Source organism: Silurus meridionalis, chromosome 21, assembly GCF_014805685.1.
Source record: "Silurus meridionalis isolate SWU-2019-XX chromosome 21, ASM1480568v1, whole genome shotgun sequence".
Taxonomy (NCBI): domain Eukaryota; kingdom Metazoa; phylum Chordata; class Actinopteri; order Siluriformes; family Siluridae; genus Silurus; species Silurus meridionalis.
In genome coordinates this window covers 3,799,254-3,816,134 of record NC_060904.1, presented here as the reverse complement: position 1 = coordinate 3,816,134, position 16,881 = coordinate 3,799,254, and the positions used below count along the sequence as shown (strand labels likewise).

The following is a 16,881-nucleotide window of genomic DNA, read 5'->3' as shown; positions in this document are numbered from 1 at the left end:
CGATCGTCGCATCCGTTAACGTCGTTGTGTGGCAGGTGTGTCGGACACCTCGCAATTGGAAAACGCTTAAAACGTTTAAGGGGAGTTTGGCTGAAGTGCTTGGAAGTGTTTGCGATGAAGTTTCCAAACTTTATACAGTACCACCGCTCTTGTTAATGCTCTGCAGTCGTCATCCAGCATTTTTCGAAACCCCTAACTCTTCGATCATGCTTTATCCAAAGAACGGAGATCTGCATGGCCGAGTGTGTCTTCCCGTGAAATTGCCACGACATAACAAAACTCGGAAGAAACGCGGGTTGCTAATGGAGGAGTTCAGTCAGGGTCAACGGGCTGCTGGGAGCCGTAAAACGTGTCGACGTTCCAGCACCGAACAAACAGCTAATGCCACCTGGAGCTGCTCGGTGGGATTTGGGTTATTTCATCCACCACTCATCCCAATATACTGTAGGGTCACTGAATCAGAAAATCCTCCTCCTTAACCAGGACAGGGGCATTATTGCTGTTTGTAATTAAACACTGAATGTTTAAAATGATTGACTTTCAATCACACAGAATTTCGATTTCATCTCCGACAGCAAACTGAGGTCATCGCAGTTACAGTACATGGAATGTTTTAACAATGGAGTGACTGTTTTGAGTCCGCTAACTACAGCACATTCATCTCCCTGATGCCATCATGATGCCGTCTCAGAGGATGCTTTCGAGCACGCACCCATGCACCTTCTCTAAACAAACCCTCATGTTTGATAGCATCCAACAGACAAAGGAATGCGGCAAACGTAGCCGCGCACTAATCTGATCCTGATGCTTACCTCTGTATCTCCAATGAAGGGAATCTGATGCATTCTTTGGTGGGAAATTCAATTTACACAATCAACCTAGACTTGGTTACTTGTAGTACTGGAGCAACCAGGCTGATCCATCCATTCAGTTCTTTGGCTAACATGGATTTCCAGCTAAGTTATCTATAAAAGAAAACTTGGCATGTAACATTATATGGTGGCCATCTTGTACAAACCAAAATGATCACTGTCCTCAGAACAGTTGAGTATCATCTTGTTCACAGGTCAGTTCAGACCTTGTTACCTCATGCGAACTTGGGTTCCTGAGGTTTTTTCTGGAAACTCCATTTCTTCCCATTTCCAAAATGCCAGTAGTTAAATCTGCTACACTCATTTGCACCAAAACTGGCACCTAATCCAGGGTGTATACTCTTCTCTTGTCCACTGTTTCCAGACTCCTAAAGATTGCATTGCTTTGTCTAATTATTTCTATAATCTATAAGGCAGCAGTTTCAAAAAGTAAAAAGCCCTTTTCTTTTATCTGGTCCCCCCCCTCTCAAACTGTTGCCAGAAAGTTTCTCTATAATATCTGAAGCATACCTAAGATTGTATTGTATCTCACCTCAAAGTCATCTAGTTCTTAGACAGCTGGAATAGTTTGTCTTACCAGTACCAGATAGTCGGAAATGATATTGCTGAAAGCAAGTGAGGATTTGTACTTAAAGCTCCGGTGCGCACGAGCATGACCTGGCTGATAGATTACATCTGAGAAGGGCGTACCTTCAATTCCTTTTCCTTTAAATACTATATCTTCATCTCCACACAGATCGTGTTTCCTCTCAAACCAGACGGGACAGCGATGTTCCTTCTGTCCACTATATCAATATGTCTGGGTTTTATTTTTTATATATATAATATATATATATATATATATATATATATATATATATATATATATATATATATATATAATAAATATAAATAAAAAACGCCGGGTCCGAACGGACTTTATTCGCTCCTGTGTGTGTCCCGCATGGCACAGGCTGTTATTACACTGTGGGAGCTTCCTTCCAGACCTGAGCAGAGGAAATCTCATCCCCAGCCTTTCCACTTTCCCTTTTAACAGTCCTGCAAAGCTTTCAAACAAACAAAACAAAAAAAAAAAAAGATCTGTTCAGGAACTACCAGGGGAGTGGATGTTTCTAAGTATGGTTCCACTTACTGATTTTTTTCCGTCTGTCTTAACTGCACTCTACGGTATGCTTGCACTGACATAAATTCAGCTTTATTTGTATATTTTTTTTCCCCCCAGAGTTTTGCTCAGATTTCACCCAGCTTTTCAAACTTAGTAAGGTTTTTATTTCTTAAAAGCAAGATACTACAGGTGAACAGGGTATTTTTTTTAAATAATAAATATTCCAGTCAGTTTGCCAATTGATTGCTATTTCTTTTTTTCTAGAACATAAATTTGCTTCATAAACTACTATGTGCACTATATGGACTTTTGTATGTGTTTTTTCCATCCTATTCCACTTTTAAGCCCCTGTTTACTATTAAAATAACCTCCACTCTTCTGGGAAGAACTTTGTTGTGGAGATTTGTGCCCATTCTGCGTTCAAGGGTGTTCGTAACGTCAGGTACTAATTGAGATGAGGTGAGGAGGCCTGGGGTGCAGTCAGCATTCACATTCATCCTAAAGGTGTTCTATAGCAGGCCACTCAGATGTCGTGCTATCGTGTCTAAAGACACCTTGTACAATTGTATTTCATCTAATGTGCTAACAATTTGGGAAAGAAACACACATGGCTGGAAAAATCTGATTTCCCAATAATTTTTTTCCATCAAGTGTATGTAAGGTTGAATACCTTTTTTAAGGAAACACAATTCACTGGTCTTAGGACTTAACTCATTTTAAACAGGTCGTACTTTAATTATGTCCAGGTAATTCTACCTCTAACGACCATTGAAATGCTCCCGCAGCACTTTGGAATGTTCTTGTTTTGGTTTCCGTTGTAGTTTTCTTTCGCTAGTCCAAATATAATTCGCCAAATTAAGGCAACAAACGAGACAAACATGCAACAGCCAATCAGCTTTCTGTACCACAGACATAAAAACTTTTTATTTGTTTATTTGGATTTTATTTGTTTAGAGAAGTGCAAGTTTAGCGATACTTGGCATGAAAACATTTTTTAATTTAGAACTCTGTTAAGGCCAGTTGCCAACAATGTAGTTCTGTGTGTGTGCTTTTGATGTCATGATACAAATCTTAAATTTCAATTTTAAAAAGGTCTTAAGTCTTTAATTTGTCTTGTAAAACCAGCAGAAACTTTGGTATTGGCTTTGACCAAAATCCTCGTTATTACCTGTAATATTTTAAATGTATTCAAAGAAACAGTACTGAATAGACCAACTTGTTGGTCAGCAGATTTTCCCATGAGGCATAATTAATGAAACGATGCTAACATGATTGATTTATTTATTTATTTATAATTTTTTGCCGTGCCCCCCCTTACCAGGCTGTCTTGCATACCTTCGGCTTGTCTACTGTTCGTATCATGAAGCCCAGCCACAGAACCCTCTCTGTCCAAGTTCTCCCCGTCTGCTCAGTGCTCCTCTAATTTATGACTCACTTCCTAAACAAAATATAGTCCCAGGACCAAGCGTTCATATCAGCAGACCTCGGAAAAGGAGGGGGGGTATCGGGGGGGTTTATGGCACTTCGCTTCAGGGCGTCACAGCAGGCAGACACGGAGATGCTGGGGGCCAAAACACTGTGTGTCTCGGGCAAGATTAATGCAGCCTCTGTGATGGGAGCTGACATCTGGAGAGTGACGCAGAGAGCAGACACCTGAACGCCGCCACCGCCGCTGGTGAGCTCATGGTTTATTTTTACAGACAGAATAGCTGCTCATGAGTGTGAAATGAAAACGCTCAGGTCAGACTTTTTTTTTTCCCTCCAGTGAGCCCTGATTCGAGATCGATTTATGATTTGCGAGGAAGTAGTAAGAAGAACTCGTTCACTAAATATATCGATCAACACTCCGATGTAATTGCGGGCTCCATCAGAGAAGGGTAGGACGTAGCTACACTTGTCATGTCTTGTAATTTCCTTTACCTGCTCTGAGGTTCCTCAGAGAAAAATAAGCCATCATGGAACAAATGGTGTACAGTTTCAGATCAAGCCACGTTTTTGTGGTTTTCTACAGAACTATAAAGAATGAGAGGGGGGGAGATGTTACATATTTGACTTTTCTGTAAATGCTTATTGTACTTCAGGTGTTTCTTCTTTCTTTTTTTCCGGGCTATGCATGCATCTCTTCTTTTTTCAGTTTTTCATTTGTGTTCCTGTTTCTGACCATTTTTCATCCCACTCTTTCCTTCCTTCCTTTCATCGTTCCTTATCTTAGCTTATTTTCCTCTTTGTCTCTCTGCACATTTCTCTCTCCTTTTGAGCCTTTCAACTTTCCTCTCTTTTTTTTTGTCTGCAGCCTTCATTAATTTTTTGTCTTTCTTTGTGTTTGACTTTTAGCCTTCCTTCCTTCCTTCCTTCCTTCCTTCCTTCTGTCTCTCTGCATCCGCCTGTCTCTTTTTTTTTTTTGCTTAATTTTTTTCAGTCTTTCTCTATTGTTTATTCTGCCTTTAATTTTCTTTCTTTATTTATTTCTTTCTTTTTTTCTTTCAAAACTGTAATGGTAATTTTAATCATTAAACTACTTTTATTGTTTGTTTTTTGTTTAGAATAATTTATTGATCTCACTGGGAAATTATTTCTTCACGTATCCTAGCAATTTTGGGAAGCTGTGGTTACAGCGCCACTGGAGCACAGACAGTTAAGGGCCTTGCTCAAGGGCCCCAAAAGTGGCAACTTGGTGATACAGCGGCTTGAACCCTCGACCTTCCGATCAGTAACCCAGAGCTTTACATTCCTTGCCAGGAATTACATTCCCTGCCTCAGTTTGGTTTTGTTCCTCTTCTATTACATGAGCGAAAGTCTGATAGGTGAATTGCTTTGAGGTGAAATGTGTAAATGCTCTTCCTGAGATTCTACTGAATAATTCAGAGAAATGAATTTCACCTGAGATGCAGGAACATCTTTGTTTTTATCACCTGAAAAAAAAAAAAACACATTAAGGCACCACACTTTGGAATTGTAAGTGTTCTTTTTACTTTGTAATTGAAATACGCTGTTTTGAATCCAAAAACAAAGGTCTTTCAACATACACTTGTAGGGATTTCCAGAGTAGCAAGTCGAAAAAACTCTTTAGGGGCATAATGAATTTGTTAGAGTGGAAAATGCATTTGATGAGTTCTTTATCATTTCTAATCGGATATCCATCTGGAATTAGGGACCGCCCCCTCCTTATGTGAATGCCTAGCACTTTCTTGGGTAGCATTAACGGATGTCCGCTATAGAACACTGATTCTTACACCACATAAAGTAGTCCTGTTGAGATCATTCTCCAGCAGATCAAAGCATTTGCTGTAGCATCTTCAAGTAGCCGAGAGCTACCTTAAGTCATATCATATGGGAAATAATAAAGGCTTAATAATAAAAGTTGTAATTTAGGCGTGGGGAAGAGTTCACTCCTGGATGCATGAGTTGTTTCTTTCTTTCTGTATCAGATAATCCAGATGTTCCAAGTAGTGTGTACTGAGCAGCAGAGGTATGATCAGAGAGATTGTAAATCCCGACGTCAAAGGAGGGCGCGAACTGCCTTTTCAGATGGTCACTAGCGCTCTGATTTTTCCACTAGCCTCTGAAAACCTTGCCCTCCTGTGGATACTTTCATGATGGCAATAACAGGTGACCTGGTCGACTGCCTCGGAACCTCTCTTTCCACATTTCCATATATCTTTATTCCAGTTTTTTGATTATGTGCACATTCCCAGTGCTTAAAAGCCTGGCATGTTACTGGCATGCCTAAGAAGAGGATGGTTTATTTACTGTACGTCGTAAACCGAACGCACACGCGGATGTGATTACGAGGTGGTTTAATGTAAAGCAGGTCGGTGTGCTGTGATCCGTCCAAATACTTTCTTAAATCCAACAGATTTAGTGCAGGAGCGATGGAAGGACCAGAAACACGCAGTTAAATCTATAGGTTTATTCCTCGTTTTGATTCCAGTGCCACCTATGCATCTATTACAAATTCTAGTATAGGCATAAAGTAGGGGTGTAACGGTACACATATTTGTACCGAACCATTTTGGTACAGGGTTTCCGGTTTGGTGAACGTGTACACCGATTGCAATCCTTTTTACATAGTTCAAACAAACAAGTTTCCTCAGGGCTGCATCGAGTGGCGACCCGCAAGTTTGTTTAGTCTCTGCTTCGCACTTTGAGCGTAGTGTCACTGTGTTTTTGTTTTTATTATTAAACGTAAAAACATACACAACAATGCCATAAAAAAAAAAAGAAACTAGAGTTAGCGCAGAGTCACTGTGGCTCCTTACGCGTACTGGAAATACGATTCGTAGACCATTGTGTAACTCGGATTTTGTTTTGCACATGCGCAAAAACTTAGCGCTGCCAAAACTAGCGCTACAGATTCTTTAGCGTTGGCGAATTTCTCTTTTAAAAAAAGAAAATCCTGACAATTCTGCATATCCAGGGAGTGAATAAATGTGAATAAAGTTGTTAAAGTATGCAGAAATAAGTAGAACACATCTTTAGAAAATTAACTATGAAATGCACATCTGTATTACCCAAATGGGGTCTAACAATTGCCATTTTTCCATTTATTTAATTTTAATCAATTTAACTTCTGCAGATTTGATAAATTTCTCAATTTAATCAATAAAATACTATTACATTTGATTGATTTATTCGATTTTATTTTTATATAATTTATTTGAGTGAAATATTGAAATATTAATGTATATATTATTTAATCGAACAGGCATTTCATTGAAAAATATAAAAAAATGTAAATTGTTGTTCACGTTAATAATAATAAGCTGCATTAATAAAAAAAAAGGCAAGCGATTTTGTTGTGCATTTTTTTCCCCTTAAATCTACTGAAATGAAACCGAATTTCGACTTAATAGCCGAGGTACATACCGAACTGTAAATTTTGTGTACCGTTACACCCGTTGCATAGTGTCCTTGTGTTCTGTATCGTTCCTTTCGACAGATTTAATAAGCATTCCCTCCTCTGTTTTAAGACCCAGCAAGAAAGACATTAGAGATTTTAGGGTTTTTTTTTTTTCGATGTCAGCAGAAAGACAAAAAGAACAGACAAGCAGCATGCTGTCCAACATAAAGCAGTGTGGAGCCGTATTTGCCGTCTCGAGGGCTGGCATGAGCTGTTTATTGGGCATAAACATAAGCCTTAAACCATCTTTTCTTAAACGATTCTACTGTCCTGGTCTTTTATTCAAGCATTCTGAGGGCAACAGGACAAGAGCTCCCTTTCAATTATCAATTGTTTTTTCAGTTATTTTGTTTAAAGGTTCAGAAAGAGCTTTTGACAAGTTGATTTTCTGGCCAATTCTCCAGAACATCCTCCAAAATAAATGACTCTTGGGTCAGAAATGACTGTCAGTGTTCCTACACAAGCACTATTCCTTCCAGTCAATGGGCAACAAATGTTGGTTCTTCTTAAATGTGACTCTAAATGCAACCATCAATGCATTTCGGAGGTCAGTCACCATTAAGCTGCTGATGTTAATTGATATTGCTTTTGGAAAACTTTCATCATACAAGTTAGATTCGGATTTTGCCAAAGCGATCTGGGGGATTGTAAAGGGAAAATCGGCAAGGCCGTGCTCTCTGTGTGGGAGGAATGATGCCATTTCACATTTGTCAATCACATTTGAGTTCGAGTTGCATTTGAGTTGAGGATGAACTGTGTGACTTTTGAGAAATGCTTAGGCACCATAAAACTCGTGCATGTGCGTTCTGAGGTCTGCTGGGAATTTTAAGGAGGAACAATGGTAAGGTTTCTGAACCTTCCTAATAAAACTCACACCTACTTTATTACTGTTAGTTTGTTTGAAAAGCGAAATCGTTTCATGCCAGAAAAAAAATCCTGCTCTTCAGATTTTCCGTTGCGATACAACGTCTGCGGGGTGAGCAGATGTTCTCGAGCACAAAGTGATGATCTTCGATTGGCAGGAAAAGGACCTGCCTGTGTAAGCGCCTGGTCCACCGAGGCAGGTCTGCGAAAGCGAACATAATTTTTTTCTGCAGGACCCAAATAGAAATTCCGTTTTCCCGAGCGTGTTCTTATACACTGTAGGCCACCATGGTGGGATCGCCACATGCGGTCCAAGCTCGATAACCGTTTTGCAAATTTTTTGTATCTGTCAATTGATCTCACGTGTTTGGATGATCGATTCATAGAGCACTTATCTCTTTGTGCCACCTTTTTATTTTTTTTACATCTCAGTTTTCTCAAAAGTGAGCAGATTTACTGTTTTGCACAGCAGGGATGTGATTTAACGCTTGGCATCACCTGCTTCACGATCTGCAACTTATCAACTGCAAATTTGAAGTCGACATACTCTAGTGCACGTGCAAGGAAACAAGGTTGCGATTGGGGTGGGGTTTATTTGGACATCTTGCTGTGTTAATTGGAGCCATTCGTTTAGTCGCAGCTCTCGATTCAGCCCCTCTGTGCTTTCCAGCTCTTGCAGTGCCGCACCGAGCTGTGAATTGGGTTTTAACTTAAAAAGTTCAAGGGCAACATACGTTCCAGTTTAGGGTTGATGTGGGTTTTTTTTTCCCCCATGATCATTTGACAACTCTGTTGACCACCAAGGTGCTGAAAAGGGGATCCCCGAATAGCACCCTGCTTAGGCCCAATGGCTAAACAGCAAAAAGTTTTTAATTTGTTTTTCTCTAAAGGAAATCCTTCAAAGATTCTTTCTATTTAGAGCCCAGAACTTTCCACAAGATCTTTAAGTTCTAATGTATATTTGACCTTTAGATTGTGTTTTGGAAAGCGAATTTCTTTGCTTCATTGGTAAATACCGTTGCGTATTTAACTAGTAAGTTGCTAGTAATGTCAAACAGATTTGGCATGAATCCTGAAATTTGGACAGACCAAACAACAGATTTTATTTTAAATTACAAAGGGAAAAGATTTGCAGTTATGGAAAACCATTCCGAAGTAGTGGTGCCACTCCATAGACATACCAGTCTAATTAAACTTTAACATGATCATTGCCTGAGCACTGAAAATGTTCTTAAATTCAGTGTCGGCTCATCCGTAGTTATATACCATATATAAATGTGCTCTTTAAATAAGTTCCTCTTTCACAAATATATAAATAAATAAAAAATTCTAATGAATGATTTGGACAAATGTAATGTTTAATAGCTGTGGATTTCCATTCTCGGTTTTGCATAATCATTGGCAAGCTTAGCTGCCTTTTGAGCTACTCATATTTTATTTCAACTAGTGGTCAAAAAATGGGGACTAGAACAGCTGTTAACAGAGGTCCATTGGGGCAGGTAACGCACATAACGCACATTTCATGCAATTTTTCTTCTCTCTTAAGCTTATTTCTTCAGACATTGGTCTTTTCTCATCTTAATATCCATGCAGCTGTTTATGTAAAGCATTGCATGGATTTTATGGAGGGGAAAAATATCGAAATTACTTGCAGCGGATTAAAAAAAAAAAAAAAAAACTTGACATACGTGTATATGGAGATCAAGAACACTGCTGTTTTGCAGCAAATTTGTGGTCGCCGCCTCGCACATCAAGTATAATTGCTATCACATGATGTCATACGTCGAACAATGTGGTCCTTTGTGGCCACAGCGATGTGGTTCCGACAATACGCTCGAAGGATCCCTTTGCTGAAAGTGTTTGATTAATGATCCGGGTTGCCTATAAATGGCGTTTGGTATGTCAGGCTCTCTTTCTGTTGCCGAGCAAAGTGCAAGAGCTCCAAACCGTCATTAAACTCATCGAATGCGTTTTGTGTAACAGAAATCCGCTTACTGCCTTTCGACACAAATGCGGTATAGGTTCCCGGGGCAGCTAAGGGCGATGTGTTTGCCTTGCGGAGGCCCGTAATGGGTGGCTGAGCTACTTTGATAGTGACTCCATTACCCTGAGTATTTCAAGAAATGACACGAAAAGGAATAATGGTCTCGAGGGAGACTATCTAAGGCATAATTGTGCTGCCCTAACATCTCAACTTCTCCGTCTGACAGGTTTTCTTTCACCAATTGATGAATACGCTCCGGCTAACGTCTTTCATGTGGTTATGTCCAACGGGGCTAGTTTATTTACTAAGAAAAAAAAGAGAATTGTCCCGTGTTTGGATTTCCAACTAAATGTGTCTGACTTGCTGAGGATTTTATGTTCATTTATCTTAGGCCATGTCCACACTCATTTTTCTCTCCATTTTGGCCTTCCGTCCACACCGTTCTTTCAACGAAAACGGAGCTTTTTTCGAAAACGCTCTTCAAAGTGGAACAATGTGAAAACGCTGTTCACACGTTTCAGTGTACGTGAAAACTGAGGCGCACGAAAATGACACATTTTTAGTCGACGTTTCAAAGAGCCACAAAGTAAATTAACAGCAGTGGGAAATGATGCACACTTTGCGCATGCGCGGTACACGTTTTCAGACGTTACGGTGTGGATGAACAAATTTTGGCAAACGATTGAAACTGAAAGTGTGGACGCAGAGCGTTTTTAGACAAACACCGTTTTCAAATGTATCCGGAATATTGCTTTAAATTATTATTTAATAATCGTGTAACTAGCAGAGTCAATATTCTGATCAGCGGATTTGCTAAAGAGATCAGATTCCTTTACTAAAACAGCAGCACTGATGATTAGAAAGGTTTTTGGCTTAGATGAGCAGAACTTTTTTTTTCGGGGGGATATGATGAGGCCAATTCAGACACGATATTCCTAATCCTATAATTTGGTACAATTCAATAAAAATCTGGAATTAAAGATGACAACATAGTTTTGTTTTTGTTTTTTGGAAAATGTCTGGAATATTTCCATAAATATTTCAAGCTCATTTCTGACAAAATACTGGCAAATCTGATACACATTTCCAAATATGTTAATTATACTGAGCTGATCTACGCTAATGCTGTTTGTCTCGGGATTCTCTGTGCCCTCACTTCCCAGCATTCCCATCATTAGAAGCACTGCCCAGCCCCTGGATCTCCTTAAAGTCAATCTAAACATGTTCCGCTGTTAAACGTACAGACATGACTTTACAAATGAAACCTCTGCCATGATGACGCTAAGGATTCATTTATTCGGAAGATGTACCTATCCTGTTAACAACATTACAGCTCAATACCATAAGGGAGCTTGTTGTGTACGCTAGCTAGTGGCCATATTTTTTTATAATTGCAATTATAATTTGTGCTACTTTTAGCATCACTCAAATTTGATGATAATGAAAGATGCTTGAAGATCTATTCTTTGTGCCCAGATGGCCCAGATGGCCAGAGCTTTCTTAGGTCAGGCTTAGCACAGCCAGGTAACATGAGAATGCTGGGAAACTCCAGAAATTACCCCCCCACACACACACACACCCCCCCTTTTTTTTCCTCCGGGATAAATGCACTTAACATTCGAAACAACACGTCATAGGACTGCATTGTGTTAATGGTCCAACCTCAACGGTGACTGAGACAAAGCAGAGTACTATTTCAGCATTTATGATGCATCTGATTAATTTATACTTAACTTCTTGGTACAACCAAGACAGGTTGTGTCTATACAAATAGGGGGATGAGAATAATGTTACTGAATTTCCATTGGTCATGTGGCAGGCCAGATACATGGATTTCAGGTTTACGGAATGTCTGCGTAAGATCAGTCATCAGATATTAGTCAACTTCTACCTTCTGGCCTTGTGGTGGGTTTTCTTTGGGGGGATTTTTCCTCTGGCACGGAGGAGACGGTTCTCCAGCGGAGGTGTTCATTTTCACACTAAGAGTTCATGTAGTCCTTCAGCATCCTGGATCGGTTCATGCTGTACATCAGTAATGCGGTAAGTGGAAACGCTTTCAGCTGGAAGCCCCTTTGCTGCCTAACCAAAACGGTGTGACTTGGATTCCATCCCACGAGTTAACATTCTGGATTTAAAGCATTTTAAATGAATATAAAGTGAAATGCAGGGTCTTTCTGAGCTTTCTCCTCCTACACTTCAACCAGAAACCATTTTAAAATAGTGGTGTTCATTACTAAACAACAATTTGAATTGTCTGCAAGATCCAATGATCTCCAAAGAATTCGAGGTGGTAAGAAAAGGTTTTGAGACTAACGGTGCCAACTGGTGCTATTCTTACCACGTGCATTACCACGTCTGCAAATTCGTCACGGACAGCAAGTTAGAACATTCATTTCTGCATAAAATTGGGCAGATGTTTGACTCTAAAAGTAGATAAAGTACTTTCTTTTAAATGGGGCTCGTTTTGAAACATTTTGATACCTCCTCGTAAAACACTTCCCTGATCCTCTCATTAGAAAAACTCCACTTCCAAGTCCTTCCCATGTCCTATGAATTATATATATATATATTTTTTAAACAGCATGGCCCATCATGTGTTATTCCTGTCTCTTTTCCTCACCCTGTGCAGGTGGTCATTTCTCATCAAACGGTCCCAATAGTTTCTTAATAAGAACCAATTTTCCTCCAGGTATAAAAGAATCCTTTGCTGCGAGTCCAAAGAATAAAAACAGCGACATTATAGCACTGGCCCCTGCAGCTCAAAATGTCCTTTCATGTTGTCTTTGGGTATTTTTCTGGTTGACAGATCAGAGCAGATTCTGAAGTGAAGCGCTTTGATGCTCGGGGTAAATTACATGTCAGCTTCTTACAGTCTTGACCTGCAATAGAGAATCATTTAGATGCCAAGAAGGTAAAATCTTTCCAGATTTGCACATCGTCTTGTTTTACTCGGAAAGTAGTGTATTATGAGGTGATAACTTTTACACAAAAACATTTTATCCTCAAAGCTGATGTGTTAGATTTGAACGAGTTTGACAAATTGTGATGTCTAGATGACTGGGTCAGAGCATCTCCAAAACTGCAGCTCTGGTGGGATGTTCCTGGTCTGCAGTAGTCAGCATCTATTAAAAGAGGTCCAAGGAAGGAACAGTGGTGAACCGGCGATGGGGTCACGGGCGGCCGAGGCTCAGAGAGGTGCATGAGGAGCGAAGGCTGAACTCTGTGGTCCGATCCAACAGACAAGCTCCTGTAGTTCAGATTACTCTAGTATGTTAATACTGTTACTGCTCAATAGGTCAGAACTGTGTTTGCAGCAAAAGGGAGACCAACATATCAGACAGGTGGTCCTAATGTTATGCCTGATCGGTGAATATACCAGGAATGGAAAGCCAATAAATAGTCCTAAATAGCATGAACAAAACATCTCTGAAAGCCCATAAGTACCCATATGACGGCATGACATTTTTATTAATATACATATTTTTTCGTAATTTGAGGTCTCAGCCTCAGGATAAACAGTTTACGAAGCTCCACACCACAGACAGTCTGATTTAACAAATGAGAAGCTATTACAATGTGATTTATTGCAATCATCACTGCTAATAATTTATCAGCATGAGGAAATAAATAGGCTTCATATAGTAAGACTGAAATGCTAAGGAGAAGTTTCAGGACCGTGAGAGCACAGAGCACTTTTTTTTTTTCTCTCCCCCTTCCATAAACAGAAATTATTGACGCCTAAGATATGGTCAATTTAACTTGGTGCTCTGTAGCCTGTCTTCATTATGATGCCACTCCCCAATTCGTATTTATCCTAGGCTCCAGTGAAGCTATGGTAAGGAGTTCCACGTGTGCTCGCTTATTTTCCGATGCCTGGAGGTTCATCGACTTTTTTGGTTTTACAGCAAATGGTTTCAAACAGTCACACTTCAAGAACGGTCTGGTTCTGGTTTTGTGGAGAGCACTGGGTAAGGCCACACTCCGAGATATAATCAATCAGTACCACATTTGCTCTGCCCTGAAGAATGCATACTGGGGCTGCCAACTGGGAAAGCACTGGCGTATCCGCACCATGTGTTGAAACGGGAATTGCCTTGTCATATCCTGAGATTGATCTGTATTATTAGTGGTGGTGGTTGAGCGTTTTTGTCACCGTTTGGCATATCTTTTCTCTGTGCAATACTCTAGGGCAAAGTTTTGATATTCATGCAGCTACTTGCAGCATATATCATTTTGTCACTTCTGTTGAGATCATTAGTTTTGATCAAACTTCTTTGCGGGAACCTTTTTAACCCTTTAATGGTCGAGCACCAAAAAATAAAAAACAATTGAATACTCCGAGTTTGTAACCTCCTAGAATGCAATGCTTTTTTTTTTTTTTAAAGGTAGAAGCTAGAAAGATTCACGATCTTAAAATGTAGGGTTGCAAAAGGGGTGAAAATTTTGGGTAAAGTTCCAGATTTTTGGGGGGATTTTGGAAATATTTGAAGCTGAAAACTTATCAGGAATTTATGGGGAATTTGATAGGAATTTATGGGAATTAATTGGAAATTTGAGAAAATGTATATAAACTGTATCATATGCAAAAATCATTTTGGTTGGTCATAAGCTGACATGCATGCAAACTAATACAGATTGAAATAATTAATAATCATTTTTGACCTTGATTTAATTGTTGGTATCATTTTGTTGCACAGTAGCTCACACACAGTACAAGGAAGTTTTAAACATAAATTGATGTAATATTTTATGTAATTTACTTGAACACTCGCCAAGATGGACCTTTTTTGGTGTTTCTTTGTGTGCAGCATTCAAGAAATGATGTGTGTGATGTTATGGAGGGAGGCACAGTGCGGGTAGGGGGCGTGGCCTCAGTAACCCTGCAGTAAGTGTGTTTTGTGCAGGTGAGTGATGTATGTGCAGAGAAGAAATTTAACTGAAATTGAACACAATCTGGTCATTTTAATCACATTTTTTAAACTACATTTAAGTTGCGTGTTATCGGTTAACCTGCACTAGTAAATTCCCAGTTTATTTCCGTTCATTCCTGTTATATTAAGTTAAACGTTTACAAACTGGTTTAAAACCAAATTACAAAAAAAATAATTTAAAGGCACCAATAAAAGCTGAGTAATCAATATGGAAACTTTCTTTTTGAATTGTTTTAAAACTCTTTTTTTCGCTGTAAAGGTTAACAAAGTAGTTCGGAGACTTTGCACTTGAGGACGTAGGACCTTCGGCTGCTCTATGACCTGTTTGGACAGTCTTTCCCTGGTGTCTAGTGTAGTCGAGACGAGTGCTTTTTTTTCTCTTCCAAATCCATTCTAAACTTCTGTTTTAGTCCTTCTGCACTGAAGAGCTGGAGCAGACGAGCACTGTGTGTAGGAATGTCTGCTAAAAATGTTTGCATTTGCCAAAATTATGGGTGGGACTTGGTTGGGGGATGATACAAGGAACTCATTTCTGCCACTGATGATTATTTTTTAAATGTAAAGTCAATATACCAAACGAATGCAGGAGGCAAGCATCTGATCTTTTACTTACACTCAGATAAGTGTAAATCCAGTATAAATCCAATCAGATAGTTTGTTTTTATTTATACGTTCCTCCCTATACATCTTTTGTTTTGGTGGACTGAAGATTTAACTCTTCAGGTCAGCAGGAGGTCAGTTGTGTATAATCTTTAGCACTGCAGTGACCAAACTGCTAACAAGAGGTATCCTGGGCGAGCTAATGATAAAGATGGTCCTCGCCAACCATTAGCAACAAGCACCACACACATGCTTGAGGAATGAGACCTTTCTAAGGTAGGAATGAAAGGTGATGTTCAAACACCATACGTCATCCGCTGATGAGCTCGTCACCTTTTGTAATAGAGGCAAGTGCTTAAAAAAAGAAACTTTCTCGTGACGTCGCTTTATCAGTGTGAGTATCAGTAATGCAGTTAGATGTGTTTTCTTTACACTGATACTAAGGTCTATATACCGTTTTCAGCCTGTGATGTTAAGGTCTTAAATGTAAAGCTTATCTTTGCATTGTCAGGCTACTTTTGAGTGTAAGGGCCCATTCACAACTCCACATAGAAGCCCAAAACAAACATTCCAGAGAAAACAGTCCCAGGCTTATAGAAGGTTAGTCTTTGCCTCAAGTCAGCTTTGCTTTAGGGTTTTTTTGTTTTTTTTGGCTCTGTTTGCTTATTGTAAATCACAAGTGCTGCTCATGCCTCGAGGTCAGATTTACTTGGTCAGGTTCACTAAGGTAAGTAGGAGCTGTGTTAACAAGGTGGTGCCTATTTAAACAAGCATTTTTTTCAATCTCTTCCAATTCTGCTTAATCCGAAAGAAATTCTTAATGGTTCTAGTGAGAGTTTTCACAATTCATCACGTGTCAAATTTTTATACCCTCTTGATAAGTCTAGATGGTTATTGATCGATCTCAAGGTTAAGTGTCCGTGTGTCATCCTTGATAGTACTTTGTCTTTTGAAACACGTGAACAAGATTACTTCGTCTGCGTACTTCCTTCACGCTCAATTCCACAACATTGTAACTGTAACTCTTCTGTTTTTATTTCACAAATCAAGTACCAGAACTTCCTCCATATGTCTCCTGTTCTCCATTATCTACACTGCCCTCCTGTTAAATACAAGATTCTACTTCTCACTTTTAAAGCTTGGTATCGCTCTGATTTGCTTCATGTTTACATCCCAAAGCCTACTCTCAGATCATCTGTTTCCCCTCTTGTAACTTCTGTTCGTTTAGTCACTATGGGGTCTTGGGCATTTAGCTGCTCCTCATCTTTGGAATTCTTTTCCACAATCTAGAGGAGAAAGTGACTGTCTGACCACTTTTAAATCATGTCTTGAAACCCATCTGTTTAGATTAGTCTAGGCGGTTTTAACGTTTTTCAGGTCAATGAAACGCAGTAAAGCATTAATCACATGGACCTAAGGGGCATTTCTGACATGCTGCCTGAGAGGCTTTGCCTTGCTCTGCGGCCATGACACTACGCTTTCCTGAGGTTTTGCTGAGATTTGTTTTGAAATGCAATTCAAATCCAGTATTTAAGATGCTATTTATAACACGGGTTTTACAACAGAACAGATCTGTGCTGGAGCAGATAAAAATATATACCGGTTGCATTATATTGGATAGAAGG

The 16,881-nt window shown here is 39.5% G+C and overlaps 1 protein-coding gene across 9 annotated transcripts in view; it reads left to right on the top strand.

Moving 5' to 3' along the window:
* The window catches only part of sulf1 (sulfatase 1), an 87,737-nt gene that overhangs the window by 16,428 nt on the left and 54,428 nt on the right, over positions 1 to 16,881 (top strand). Inside the window, exon 1 of one of the 9 annotated variants that reach the window (XM_046833800.1) lies at positions 3,633 to 3,652. The exons of the other annotated variants lie outside the window; for them this stretch is intronic. The gene's annotated coding sequence lies outside the window, so the exon portion shown is untranslated. Of the gene's footprint in view, positions 1 to 3,632; positions 3,653 to 16,881 lie in introns of those variants that run through there. 9 annotated transcript variants of the gene reach the window in all.